The sequence below is a fragment of the Dendrobates tinctorius genome, unplaced genomic scaffold (assembly GCF_039654945.1).
Source record: "Dendrobates tinctorius isolate UK_male_01 unplaced genomic scaffold, ASM3965494v1 ptg000143l, whole genome shotgun sequence".
In the NCBI taxonomy this organism is placed as follows: Eukaryota; Metazoa; Chordata; class Amphibia; order Anura; family Dendrobatidae; genus Dendrobates; species Dendrobates tinctorius.
The window spans coordinates 6,112,711-6,128,370 of NW_027361810.1; the positions used below are offsets into that span (position 1 = coordinate 6,112,711).

A 15,660-nucleotide genomic window follows, 5' to 3' on the forward strand; every position below is an offset into this window, starting at 1 on the left:
CAGAAACATTTTATAAATCAATTAAAGTGCTGTGCTGGGTGCAGCCACCAGGTGGCGATGTAGAGTGGCCTGATATAGGATCTCTACCTTATTATTTATTTATTTACCTTTTGCAGATTCCATTAGGTCACATTTATATATTGTTTTTATTTAATTTTGTGAAAGTAATTTTTCTAAGAATATTAGTAAAAGCCTGATGCTATGGGTGATTTCATCAGATATCGAATGAGTAGGTGTTGGGCACTGCAGCCATAAGAAGGGAAAGATATATGTGCTATAAACATACAACAACCGATATAAATAAGATGGGGATGGATATGTTGGTCTCTATGAAGGTTTGTATATTTTTAATTAACGCTTCTTATGGTTTTCACAGGAAAATGACCTTTACTTATTCAAGTGTGACATAGATCTCTCCATAAAAACCTCAGGCCCTTTGTAAATATATTACATAACTGATTAAGTACTGATCCCGAATGATATCTTGTGCCATATGCCAGAGCTGCACTCGCCATTTTGCTGATCCTGAGTCACATCCTGTATTATACCCCAGAGCTGCACTCACTATTCTGCTGGTGCAGTCACTGAGTACATACATTACATTACTGATCCTGAGTTACATCCTGTATTATACCCCAGAGCTGCACTCACTATTATGCTGGTGCAGTCACTGTGCACATACATTACATTACTGATCCTGAGTTACATCCTGTATTATACTCCAGAGCTGCACTCACTATTCTGCTGGTGCAGTCACTGTGTACATACAGTACATTACTAATCCTGAGTTACATCCTGTATTATACTCCAGAGCTGCACTCACTATTATGCTGGTGCAGTCACTGAGTACATACATTACATTACTAATCCTGAGTTACATCCTGTATTATACTCCAGAGCTGCACTCACTATTCTGCTGGTGCAGTCACTGTGTACATACATTACATTACTGATCCTGAGTTACATCCTGTATTATACTCCAGTAGTATAACTATTTTAGTAGTTATATTCTTGTATAAAGGGGAGCAGTATTATAGTAGTTATAGTCTTGTACATAGGGGCAGTATTATAGTAGTTATATTATTGTACATAGGAGCAGTATTATAGTAGTTATATTCTTGTACATAGGAGCAGTATTATAGTAGTTATATTCTTGTATATGGGGCAGTATTATAGTAGTTATATTCTTGTACATAGGGGCAGTATTATTGAAGTTATATTCTTGTACATAGGGGGCAGTATTATAGTAGTTATATTCTTGTACATAGGGGCAGTATTATAGTAGTTATATTCTTGTACATAGGGGGCAGTATTATAGTAGTTATATTCTTGTACATAGGAGCAGTATTATAGAAGTTATATTCTTGTACATAGGGGGCAGTATTATAGTAGTTATATTCTTGTACATAGGGGCAGTATTATAGTAGTTATATACTTGTACATAGGGGGCAGTATTACAGTAGTTATATACTTGTACATAGGGGGCAGTATTACAGTAGTTATATTCATGTACATAGGGGCAGTATTATAGTAGTTGTATTCTTGCACATAGGGGGCAGTATTATAGTAGTTATATTCTTGTACATAGGGGGCAGTATTATAGTAGTTATATTCTTGTACATAGGGGGCAGTATTATAGTAGTTATATTCTTGTACATAGGAGGCAGTATTATAGTAGTTATATTCTTGTACATAGGGGCAGTATTATAGTAGTTATATACTTGTACATAGGGGCAGTATTATAGTAGTTATATTCTTGTACATAGGGGGCAGTATTATAGTAGTTATATTCTTGTACATAGGGGGCAGTATTATAGTAGTTATATTCTTGTACATAGGGGGCAGTATTATAGTAGTTGTATTCTTGTACATAGGGGCAGTTTTATAGTAGTTATATTCTTGTGCATAGGAGGCAGTATTATAGTAGTTATATTCTTGTACATAGGAGGCAGTATTATAGTAGTTGTATTCTTGTACATAGGGGCAGTTTTATAGTAGTTATATTCTTGTACATAGGGGGCAGTATTATAGTAGTTGTATTCTTGTACATAGGGGCAGTTTTATAGTAGTTATATTCTTGTACATAGGGGGCAGTATTATAGTAGTTGTATTCTTGTACATAGGGGCAGTTTTATAGTAGTTATATTCTTGTGCATAGGAGGCAGTATTATAGTAGTTATATTCTTGTACATAGGGGCAGTATTATAGTAGTTATATACTTGTACATAGGGGCAGTATTATAGTAGTTATATTCTTGTACATAGGGGGCAGTATTATAGTAGTTATATTCTTGTACATAGGGGGCAGTATTATAGTAGTTATATTCTTGTACATAGGGGGCAGTATTATAGTTGTATTCTTGTACATAGGGGCAGTTTTATAGTAGTTATATTCTTGTGCATAGGCAGGGCTGTGGAGTCGGTAAGCCAAACCTGCGACTCCGACTCCGACTCCGACTCCGACTCCACGACTCCGACTCCGACACATATTGCTTATATTTAAGTGAAAAATTTATTGTAGTACAATGTGAACCTCAGACATTTAATCATTTTTATGATCCAATAATCAAGATGTTTAGATAGAACAGAATATATATTGGTGTACTACCCAGCTTTCATTCTTTTTGGTACAGATAAGATATGGATAAATGGATATATAGATAGAGCAGATTTCTAATCTGCTTTTGCTATTGAAAACATTATCTATGAGCTCAAAAACCTTTCAGGTGATGCAGTTTTTTAAAAAGATGATCAGCTTTTGCAGCTGAAAAACGTATCCTCAAAAAACGCAGGAAAAACGCTGTGTGTGAATGTAGCCTTAGATCGGGAATAGAACAGTCATTTATAGGACATTTCATAACTTTCCCAAACTCCTATGAAAAAATATTCAGCACATCCTGCATTGAATTACTGTACCCAATTTATTATATATTTTAGGAGTCGGAGTCGGTCCATTTTATACCAACTCCAACTCCGACTCCACCAAAATGAGCTCCGACTCCGACTCCACAGCCCTGTGCATAGGACAGTATTATAGTAGTTGTATTCTTGTACATAGGGGCAGTATTATAGTAGTTATATTCTTGTACATAGGACAGTATTATAGTAGTTATATTCTTGTACATAGGAGCAGTATTATAGTTGTTATATTCTTGTACATAGGACAGTATTATAGTAGTTATATTCTTGTACATAGGAGCAGTATTATAGTAGTTATAGTCTTGTACATAGGAGCAGTATTATAGTTGTTATATTCTTGTACATAGGGGGCAGTATTATAGTAGTTATAGTCTTGTACATAGGAGCAGTATTATAGTTGTTATATTCTTGTACATAGGGGGCAGTATTATAGTAGTTATATTCTTGTACATAGGAGCAGTATTATAGTTGTTATATTCTTGTACATAGGAGCAGTATTATAGTAGTTATATTCTTGTACATAGGAGGCAGTATTATAGTAGTTATATTCTTGTACATAGGAGCAGTATTATAGTTGTTATATTCTTGTACATAGGGGGCAGTATTATAGTAGTTATATTCTTGTACATAGGAGCAGTATTATAGTAGTTATATTCTTGTACATAGGAGCAGTATTATAGTAGTTATATTCTTGTACATAGGAGGCAGTATTATAGTAGTTATATTCTTGTACATAGGAGCAGTATTATAGTTGTTATATTCTTGTACATAGGGGGCAGTATTATAGTAGTTATATTCTTGTACATAGGAGCAGTATTATAGTTGTTATATTCTTGTACATAGGGGGCAGTATTATAGTAGTTATATTCTTGTACATAGGAGCAGTATTATAGTTGTTATATTCTTGTACATAGGAGCAGTATTATAGTAGTTATATTCTTGTACATAGGGGGCAGTATTATAGTAGTTATATTCTTGTACATAGGAGCAGTATTATAGTAGTTATATTCTTGTACATAGGAGGCAGTATTATAGTAGTTATATTCTTGTACATAGGACAGTATTATAGTAGTTGTATTCTTGTACATAGGAGCAGTATTATAGTAGTTATATTCTTGCACATAGGAGCAGTATTATAGTAGTTATATTCTTGTACATAGGAGGCAGTATTATAGTAGTTATATTCTTGTACATAGGAGGCAGTATTATAGTAGTTATATTCTTGTACATAGGACAGTATTATAGTAGTTGTATTCTTGTACATAGGAGCAGTATTATAGTAGTTATATTCTTGCACATAGGAGCAGTATTATAGTAGTTATATTCTTGTACATAGGAGCAGTATTATAGTAGTTATATTCTTGTACATAGGAGCAGTATTATAGTAGTTGTATTCTTGTACATAGGGGGCAGTATTATAGTAGTTATATTCTTGTACATAGGAGCAGTATTATAGTAGTTATATTCTTGTACATAGGAGGCAGTATTATAGTAGTTATATTCTTGTACATAGGACAGTATTATAGTAGTTGTATTCTTGTACATAGGGGCAGTATTATAGTAGTTGTATTCTTGCATATAGGAGCATTATTATAATACTGTTTCTCCCTATGGGCAATATTTTTTGGACAGTAGCATATTATGTGTATTGTAATCTTATCATTTATAACAAGTATCTGTATTAAGGCAATAATTTCATTTTACCCCTCTACACTTAATGTTTGATGCTATAGGCCCATGTGGAAAAACCAGAAGGTGACTGTTTATCCAGGGATCTGTAAGTAACCGAAGATCAGTTAGTGACAGGCAGTGTTGTCATAGGGCTCTTTAAGGTCTTGTAAGTTATTTACGGCAGTACACATTTGATATCCTACCGATCTGTGATTTTGTGACCACTCGCTCAGTTCTGCCTGTTGTGTACATAGGACTTTCAGTTCTGACAGTGTGAAAAAGAGTAAAAAACAAATAAACAGCCGCTCAGCTTTTATGCCCCGGCCGATACTGTAAGTTCTGTCCTTGCTCTCTGGGGTTGTGCTTTACCTCTTTTGACATTATATGTTGACAACTTGGCTGACCACTGACTGCTGGACCTTGACCGCTTGTAGGAAGACTCTTGCTTCATTCATCCAAAGTTTGCGTCTATCTATCTACACTGGCATTTAAAAGTTTGGGCACCCTTTGTCAAAATTACTGTTACTGTGAATAGTTAAGCAAGTGAGGAAGAAATTATCTCTAAAAGGTCTAAAGTTACAGATGACACATTTCCTTTGTATTTTAGGCCAAAAAAATTGTAATTTTTTTACATTTTAAAAATGACTAAAAGGAAAATGGTCTGATGCAAAAGTTTGTACACCCTTGGAGATTTGTGTGCTCAGATAACTTTGACAAAGGTTTCAGACCTTGATTAGCCTGTTAGGGTTATGGCTTGTTCACTATCATCATTAGGAAAGGCCAGGTGATGCAAATTTCCCAGCTTTATAAAAACCCAGACTTCTGTAACCTTGTGCCAAAAACCATCAGCCGTGGGTTCCTGTAAGGAACTGCCTAGCACTCTGAAAATAAAAATGGTGGAGGCCCACAATGCAGGAGAAGGCTATAAGAAGATGGCAATGCGCTTCCAAGCTGCCCTTTCCTCAGTTAGAAATGTAATTAAGAAATGGCAGTTACCAGGAAGAGTGGAGATCAAGATAAGGTTTCGAAGACCAAGCAAAATTTCAGTGAGAGCTGTTTGTAGGATTACTAGAGAGGCAAATCAAATCCCCACGCTTGACTGTAAATGACCTTCAGAAAGATTTATCAGACTCTGGAGTTGTGGTGCATTGTTCTACTGTTCAGAGACACCTGCACAAATATGGCCTTCTTGGAAGAGTCATCAGAAGAAAACCTCTCCTGCATCCTCACCATAAAATTCCATATCAGAAGTGTGAAAAGAACATGTAAGCAAGCATGACGCTTTTTAGAAACAAGTTCTGTGGACTGATGAGCATAAAATAGATCTCTGTGGGCACAATGATCAAAGGTATGTGTGGAGAAAAAGGGCACAAAATTTCAGGAAAAGAACATCTCCCCTACCATTAAGCATGGTGGTGGATCAATCATGCTTTTTGGTTGTGTGGCAGCCAATGACACGAGAAACATTTCATGGGTAGAGGGAAGAATGGATTAAATGAAATTTCACCAAATTATTGATGCAAACATAAGACCATCTGTAAAAAGCTGAAGGTGAAAAGAGGATGAGAATGGCTGCTACAAATGTAAAATGATCCTAAACACACATCACAATCCACATAAGGCGAACTGAAAAGGCGCAAGCTGAAGGTTTTGCAATGGCCCTCACAGTCCCCTGATCTGAAGTTCATTGATAATCTGTGGCTAGACCTCAAAATATCAGAGGAAGCGAGACGCCTCAGGAATCTCACAGAACGGGAGGAAATCTCCAAGGAAGAATGGAGGAAAATCCCTCCAACAAGAATAGAAAGACCCTTGTCTGGCTACAAAAAGCGTAATATTTTCAAAAGGAGGTGCTATTAGGTACTAATCATGCAGGGTGCCCAAACTTTTGCATTGGCACATTTTCCTTTTTATTATTTTTAAAATGTAAAAGATTAAAAATATTTATTTTTTTTGCCTAAAGTACAAAGGAAATGTTTCATCTGAAACTTTAGTCCTTTTACATAATTTAATCTTCTTCAACTTGCTTAACTGTTTACAATAACAGTAATTTTGACCGGGGGGGGGGGGGGGGGAGTGTCGAACTTCTACATGTCCGTGTATCTATCTGTCGAAATATGTAAAGCAAATGTCAGTAAGTGCATCAGTAACATTCTCTTTGTGCCCTGGACAGTAGACGGGACCCATAGACCTGTTGTTCTATGGAAACCTTAATAAATGGAATTCTAGAACTTCAGTAAAGACTGACACTTTTGTGAGGCAGAATGAGAGGGATTTTGGGCAAAACTGGGTCTGTGCACAGGAAGGTGACAAACAGATACACACTGTAAGATTTGGCCGTCATTCGTTGTCAGATGAGGATATTTCAGAGCGATGAGGCTTCTATTTGAAGGTTTTTTACCTTCCCCCCCCCCCCCCCCCGGGAGAGGTTGAATCTGGGAGGTTTATGGCATTTCTCCATTTGGGATTTGACAAAGAAGCAGCTTTGGTTCACTTGGATTGTTTATGAGGCCGGGAAACTCCCCAGTAACAGTCATTGCTCTGACAGCCTGTTGTGTGCCCGCAGGGCGTACTTACTTATCGTACTGATCAGGGTGATGGTTCAATGAAACACAAAAATAATATTTTGCTTCACTTGCCAAAGGGATTCCAGCCCTGGAGACGTCCAACGTGTCCTAACAGTGAAAGCCGAAAAAGTGGCTACGCCTGAAATTAGTGCTCCGCTTTCAACTTTCTCCACTTGACAGATGCGCCTTGAAGGAACTTTTACATCAGTATCTGCGATCCTAGAAATGGGATTAATGAGTATTGCCCTCACTGTGATTGTATTCATCACATCCGCGAGCTGCAGTCAGACACCTCTCTGATGGTGGTGTGCTTGCAGTCTGCTTCCAGTAGAGCTTGTAAGTGCTGCTCTGAAGCTGGTAGGGTCGCTGGAGTCCTCCCAGCTTCAGTCCCCTTGCGTTTCTCCAATGGTGAAGAGATGAAACTGCGTCTGCAGCATTGGGCCAGAACAGTAAAGGCTGGCATAGTTCGACCTGGCGCAGTTTATACCGGTGAAGTTTGGACTGACACAGTTTAAACTGGTGCAGTTCGGGCTGGCAGAGTTTATACCGGTGCAGTACAGGCTGGTGCAGTTACTGTGTACATCCTGTATTATACTCCAGAGCTGCACTCACTATTCTGCTGTTGCAGTCACTGTGTACATACATTACTGATCCTGAGTTACACCCTGCATTATTATACTCCAGAGCTGCACTCACTATTCCACTGGTGCAGTCACTGCGTACATACATTACACGACTGATCCTGAGTTACATCCTGTATTATACCCCAGAGCTGCACTCACAATTCTGCTGGTGCAGTCACTGTGTACACACACTACATTACTGATCCTGAGTTACATCCTGTATTATACCCCAGAGCTGCACTCACAATTCTGCTGGTGCAGTCACTGTGTACATACATTACATTACTGATCCTGAGTTACATCCTGTATTATACTCCAGAGCTGCACTCACAATTCTGCTGGTGCAGTCACTGTGTACACACATTACATTACTGATCCTGAGTTACATCCTTTATTATACCCCAGAGCTGCACTCACTAGTCTGCTGGTGCAGTCACTGTGTACATACATTACATTACTGATCCTGAGTTACATCCTGTATTATACCCCTGACTAGCTGCACTCACTATTCTGCTGGTGCAGTCACTGTGTACATACATTACATTACTGATCCTGAATTCCATCCTGTATTATACCCCGGAACTGCACTCACTGTTCTGCTGGTGCAGTCACTGTGTCCATACATTGCATTACTGATCCTGAGTTACATCCTGTATTATACTCCAGAGCTGCACTCTCTATTCTGCTGGTGCAGTCACTGTGTACACACATTACCGTACATTACTGATCCTGAGTTACATCCTGTATTATTCTCCAGAGCTGCACTCTCTATTCTGCTGGTGCAGTCACTGTGTACGTACATAACATTACTGATCCTGTGTTACATCCTGTATTATACCCCAGAGCTGCACTCACAATTCTGCTGGTGCAGTCACTGTGTACACACATTACATTACTGATCCTGAGTTACATCCTTTATTATATCCCAGAGCTGCACTCACTATTCTGCTGGTGCTGTCACTGTGTACATACATTACACTACTGATCCTGTGTTACATCTTGTATTATACCCCAGAGCTGCACTCACTATTCTGCTGGTGCAGTCACTGTGTACATACATTACATAACTGATCCTGAGTTACCTCCTGTATTATACTCCAGAGCTGCACTCACTATTCCGCTGGCGCAGTCACTGTGTACATACATTACATTACTAATCCTGAGTTACATCCTGTATTATACTCCAGAGCTGCACTCACTATTCTGCTGGTGCTGTCACTGTGTACATACAATACATTACTGATCCTGTGTTACATCCTTTATTATATCCCAGAGCTGCACTCACTATTCTGCTGGTGCAGTCACTGTGTACACACATTACATATCCTGAGTTACATCCTTTATTATACCCCAGAGCTGCACTCACTATTCTGCTGGTGCAGTCACTGTGTACATACATTACATTACTGATCCTGAGTTACATCCTGTATTATACTCCAGAGCTGCACTCACTATTCTGCTGGTGCAGTCACTGTGTACATACAGTGCCTACAAGTAGTATTCAACCCCCTGCAGATTTAGCAGGTTTGATAAGATGCAAATAAGTTAGAGCCTTCAAACTTCACACAGGAGCAGGATTTATTAACAGATGCATAAATCTTACAAACCAAAAAGTTATGTTGCTCAGTTAAATTTTAATAAATTTCAAACATACAAGTGTGGGTCAATTATTATTCAACCCCTAGGTTTAATATTTTGTGGAATAACCCTTGTTTGCAATTACAGCTAATAATCGTCTTTTATAAGACCTGATCAGGCCGGCACAGGTCTCTGGAGTTATCTTGGCCCACTCCTCCATGCAGATCTTCTCCAAGCTATCTAGATTCTTTGGGTGTCTCATGTGGACTTTAATCTTGAGCTCCTTCCACAAGTTTTCAATTGGGTTAAGGTCAGGAGACTGACTAGGCCACTCCAACACCTTGATTTTTTGCCTCTTGAACCAGGCCTTGGTTTTGCTGGCTGTGTGCTTTGGGTCGTTGTCTTGTTGGAAGATGAAATGATGACCCATCTTAAGATCCTTGATGGAGGAGTGGAGGTTCTTGGCCAAAATCTCCAGGTAGGCCGTGCTATCCATCTTCCCATGGATGCGGACCAGATGGCCAGGCCCCTTGGCTGAGAAACAGCCCCACAGCATGATGCTGCCACCACCATGCTTGACTGTAGGGATGGTATTCTTGGGGTTGTATGCAGTGCCATCCAGTCTCCAAACGTCACATGTGTGGTTGGCACCAAAGATCTCGATCTTGGTCTCATCAGACCAGAGAACCTTGAACCAGTCTGTCTCAGAGTCCTCCAAGTGATCATGAGCAAACTGTAGACGAGCCTTGACATGACGCTTTGAAAGTAAAGGTACCTTATGGGCTCGTCTGGAACGGAGACCATTGCGGTGGAGTACGTTACTTATGGTATTGACTGAAACCAATGTCCCCACTGCCATGAGATCTTCCCGGAGCTCCTTCCTTGTTGTCCTTGGGTTAGCCTTGACTCTTCGGACAAGCCTGGCCTCGGCACGGGAGGAAACTTTCAAAGGCTGTCCAGGCCGTGGAAGGCTAACAGTAGTTCCATAAGCCTTCCACTTCCGGATGATGCTCCCAACAGTGGAGACAGGTAGGCCCAACTCCTTGGAAAGGGTTTTGTACCCCTTGCCTGCCTTGTGACCCTCCACGATCTTGTCTCTGATGGCCTTGGAATGCTCCTTTGTCTTTCCCATGTTGACCATGTATGAGTGCTGTTCACAAGTTTGGGGAGGGTCTTAAATAGTCAGAAAAGGCTGGAAAAAGAGATAATTAATCCAAACATGTGAAGCTCATTGTTCTTTGTGCCTGAAATACTTCTTAATACTTTAAGGGAACCAAACAGAATTCTGGTGGTTTGAGGGGTTGAATAATAAATGACCCTCTGAATAAACTTTTCACAATTTAAAAAAAAATTAAACAAAGAAATAACATTCTTTTTTGCTGCAGTGCATTTCACACTTCCAGGCTGATCTACAGTCCAAATGTCACAATGCCAAGTTAATTCCGAATGTGTAAACCTGCTAAATCTGCAGGGGGTTGAATACTACTTGTAGGCACTGTACATTACATTACTGATCCTGAGTTACATCCTGTATTATACTCCAGAGCTGCACTCACTATTCTGCTGGTGCAGTCACTGTGTACATACATTACATTACTGATCCTGAGTTACATCCTGTATTATACTCCAGAGCTGCACTCACTATTCTGCTGGTGCAGTCACTGTGTACATGCATTACATTACTGATCCTGAGTTACATCCTGTATTATACTCCAGAGCTGTGCTCACTAGTTGCTGTGAATATTTAGGATACAGGGAAATCTACTGGGGATATATATTTCTCTACCATAACCTCTAGTTTCAGAGGGTGCACATACTTTTCATCCCAGCATCTGAATGCTCTTGTAAACATGGAGTCACATGTGTGATGTCTTTCTCCATGCTTCTTGGGGGGCGGTTAGGTGTCAGCGCTGCACAGGAATGTTCTCTATGTGCCGATGGCGATGGAGCTTTGCCATACTCTGTAATCGCTGTGTAAACACTGGATGATCTGTGGATTGTGCGGGCACTGAGCGCCGATTATCTGCTCTTTCAGACACGAGATGTATAGAGATGACTGCGAGCACGTTCCTGCAGGCTTCACCCCTAGATAATGCCCACTCCACAGCGCAGACCCCACAGAGTCACCGGTGATAGCCAGTGGCCTCCGCACTTGCCTAAAATTCAACGGAGCTCCTCATCTCCCTGTGTGCTCTCCTGTAGCCCCCTGACTGGTCTTCATCACAGCCTGTATACCTATTACCCCACACATCCGGCTAGGAGCACACACAGTTATTTTAGGAATCTTTGAGCAGAAACCCCAGCAACATGCCCGCTGTCTTGGGGTCATACTTGATTCCGAGCTTTCCTTTGCCCCCCACATTCGATCATTGGCTCGCTCTTGTCATCTGCACCTCAAAAGCATTTCTAGAATTCGATCTTTTCTTACTTTTGACTCTGCAAAAACTCTTACTGTTTCTGTTATTCATTCTCGTCTGGACTATTGTAACTCCCTTCTAGTCGGTCTCCCTCTTACCAAACTCTCCCCCCTCCAATCTGTCTTGAATGCTGCAGCCAGGATCATATTCCTCACCAATCGTTACACCGATGCCTCTACCTTGTGCCAGTCATTACACTGGCTACCCATCCACTCCAGAATTCAGTATAAACTTATTACCCTCACCCACAAAGCCCTCCATGGCTCAACACCACCCTACATCTCCTCCCTTGTTTCAGTATACCACCGTACCCGCGCCCTCCGTTCTGCTGATGACCTGAGGTTAGTATCCTCAATAATCAGAACCTCCCACTCTCGTCTCCAAGACTTTAAATGTGCTGCGCCATTTCTTTGGAATGCACTTCCCAGGTCAATACGATTAGTCACCTATCCCCACAATTTTAAGCGTGCCCTGAAAACGCATTTATTCAGACTGGCCTATCGCCTCATCACATTAACCTAATCTATCCCTGTGTGGCACAGCCAAAAGTTTTACCATAACCAGGTTCCCCGCATCATGTTCCCACATGCTTTATGCCTCCATTAGCCCTCTGCGTCTGTACTGTTACACACTTAACATTATGGCTGGTCCATACAATCAGGGCAACTGTTACCACCCACCTTTCGTGTCTCCCTTTTTCCTCATAGACTGTAAGCTTGTGAGCAGGGCCCTCACTCCTCTTGGTATCTGTTTATGATCTCTGTGATTATTGTTATGCTGTAATGTCTATTGTCTGAAATGTAAAGTGCTGCGGAATATGTCAGCGCTATAGAAATAAAATGTATTATTATATAAACTCACAAAATCCTCCTCCAAATCTCAAAAATCACTTTTCCTCTCTTGGGCTGTGCGCTCACTGAGTTGTTCCAGGAGTTTTTGAAGTAAAAACTGAAAGTAAATTGAGTGAAAACTCTACAAATCTCCGATCCCATAAAATACCGCTCGTTTCCGCTCACGGTGTGTGCACATAGCCTGACAGGTGCTGGGTGCAGGCTTCCAACATGGCTCCGGTCTGCATTCCCCGGGCTGCATCAGTTCATTCTTCTGTGCAATGCAAATGAAATAATCCATCAAGCTGACGGCTTCTAATCGGATATTATAGGGAACCTGTCGGCCTGAAAATGCAATCTAATGTGCAGGAAGTGCTGCGTGGAGCACGAGAAGCCGAGCAGACGGAAAACATTCTGGATAACCTGCGCTTTATTCATTTAAACTTCTTCTGCACATTTTGGGCTTTTTAGTCAAGTGGGCGGTCCTTCTCATAGGTGCAAATTCAATAATAAATGTGGTTTTTGGCATGAAGCAAAGAGGCTGACAGCAGGACACCATCACTTACTACCAGCAGCAGCATGCTGACACTTTCCAAATGCAGTATATTTGTATTTTATACAAGTGTGGTGAAGCTCTGGAGCGACGATTCTATGTGCTGCCACGGGTTCTAGAAGCGTATAGACCCTGGGAACATCATGGATTCATGGTCCTGACTATTTCAGCATCGCTTAGCAGAATCTGGGTCAGAAGGTGAAAACAAGCCGCTGTGACTTGGGAGACATTGTGTATTTAACCTCGTGTGACTGGGGAACAGTAACTGCCAGGTACTTGATCACTTTTAGGAGCCAACCTCATGATCTGTTGCTAAATATCTTCTTATAGACTTAGTGATACATTGCATTTTGTAGTTGTTTGTTGACCCTGTTACATAGTATGGTCTTCCTCACCGTCCAATTTGTGGCAAAGGAAGAATGTGCTGTAGATAACAATGTTGAAGATTCCTTTCTCACTTGGTTCAGCTGCTGGTTAGTGCCCCTTTCTCGCTTGGTTCAGCTGCTGGTTAGTGCCCCATGCTTTATACTGCAGCTCCACTTGTGTTGAGAAGAAGGTTGTCCAGAAACTGTTGTGCATATGAAGGAGCACAATGAGCGCATCGTATGCGGTTAAGCAAATACTACGCGTTTCTGCAGATATTGAGAGACCGTAAATGGTTATGTATCATAGGGGGTGTGTCTGCATTTCCTGTGCTCCTCTCTTCAGGCGCCTGATTCATAGACCCTGATGCTTTACACCACAACAGAATTCAAGTATCACAATGTAGAATATTAATAATGCGAGCCGTACTTCTGAGCACCTCGTTAACCATCGCCCACATGTCAGAGCTCCGCTGTTTTCACTGTTTAAGTCCAAAGCAAAATAAAGTTTCATCTACATGGAGTTAAAGTGCAGCTATCATCAGATCCTTACTATGGCAGCATGAACCAGACCCTGGATACAATGATGCAGCCAGTTATATTTTACTCGGAAATGCTGCGGCATATATGTACTATGAAAAGCCAGACGAGGACTAGGGGTCTCAGCTGACAGTGACTAGTCCAATGTGGTCCCCTTCCTGCCCCACTCCACGTGACTGACAGGTCTCTCCCTACGTTTGTCAATTAAAGGTATTGGGGAGGGAAGAATTCAGCTTGGAACCCATCTGACTGGTCCTCTGAGACACTCAGTCCCTGGTCAGATTTTCAAAGTATATTTATTCTGAAATGCCACGTTTCAGAAAAAAACTTATCTGGCTGCAATAATGCTGATTCATGTGGCCTGTGAATCTACCAACCAATTCCCTATAATAGGATATGCTTCATTTTAGAAGGAGATTGATTATTTTGAGTAAAATATACATACAGAGTTATAAAGCCACCACTAGGGGGAGCTCACTACATACAGATTTACACAGCCACCGCTAGGATGAGCTCACTACATACAGATTTATACAGTCACCACTAGGAGGAACACACTACAGACAGATTTATACAGCTGCCACTAGGAGGAACACACTACATTCAGATTTATACAGTCACCACTAGGAGGAACACACTACATTCAGATTTATACAGCTGCCACTAGGGGGAGCTCACTACATACAGATTTACACAGTCACCACTAGGAGGAGCTCACTACATTCAGATTTACACAGCCACCACTAGGGGGAGCTCACTACATACAGATTTATACAGTCACCACTAGGAGGAGCTCATTACATACAGATTTTTACATCTGCCACTAGGGGGAGCTCACTGCATACAGATTTATACAGCCACCAGTAGAGGGAGCTCACTGCATACAGATTTACACAGCCACTGCTAGGAAGAGCTCACTATATACAGATTTATACAGTCATCACTAGGAGGAACACACTACATACAGATTTGTACAGCTGCCAATAGGGGGAGCTCACTACATACAGATTTATACAGTCACCACTAGGAGGAACACACTACATACAGATTTTTACATCTGCCACTAGGGGGAGCTCACTGCATACAGATTTATACAGCCACCAGTAGAGGGAGCTCACTGCATACAGATTTACACAGCCACCACTAGGAGGAGCTCACTACGTACAGATTTATACAGTCATCACTGGGAGGAGCTCACCACATACAGATTTATACAGTCACCACTAGGGGGTGCTCACTGCATACAGATTTATACAGCCACCATTAGGGGGAGTTCACTACATACAGATTTATACAGTCATCACTAGGAGGAGCTCACTGCATACAGATTTATACAGTCATCACTAGGGGGAGCTCACTACATACAGATTTATACAGTCACCACTAGGAGGAGCTCACTACATACAGATTTATACAGTCATCACTAGGGGGAGCTCACCACATACAGATTTATACAGTCACCACTAGGGGGAGCTCACTGCATACAGATTTATACAGCCACCTTTAGGGGGAGCTCAGTACATACAGATTTATACTGCCAACATTTATACAGAAACACTGATTGTGACAATGCGACAATGGTCTCAGTCATTGCTCACACT

At 40.9% G+C, this 15,660-nt stretch overlaps 1 protein-coding gene across 2 annotated transcripts in view; it reads left to right on the plus strand.

The window, feature by feature from the left end:
• The window catches only part of IGFBP2 (insulin like growth factor binding protein 2), a 45,749-nt gene that overhangs the window by 15,935 nt on the left and 14,154 nt on the right, over positions 1-15,660 (plus strand). The window lies entirely within an intron of this gene.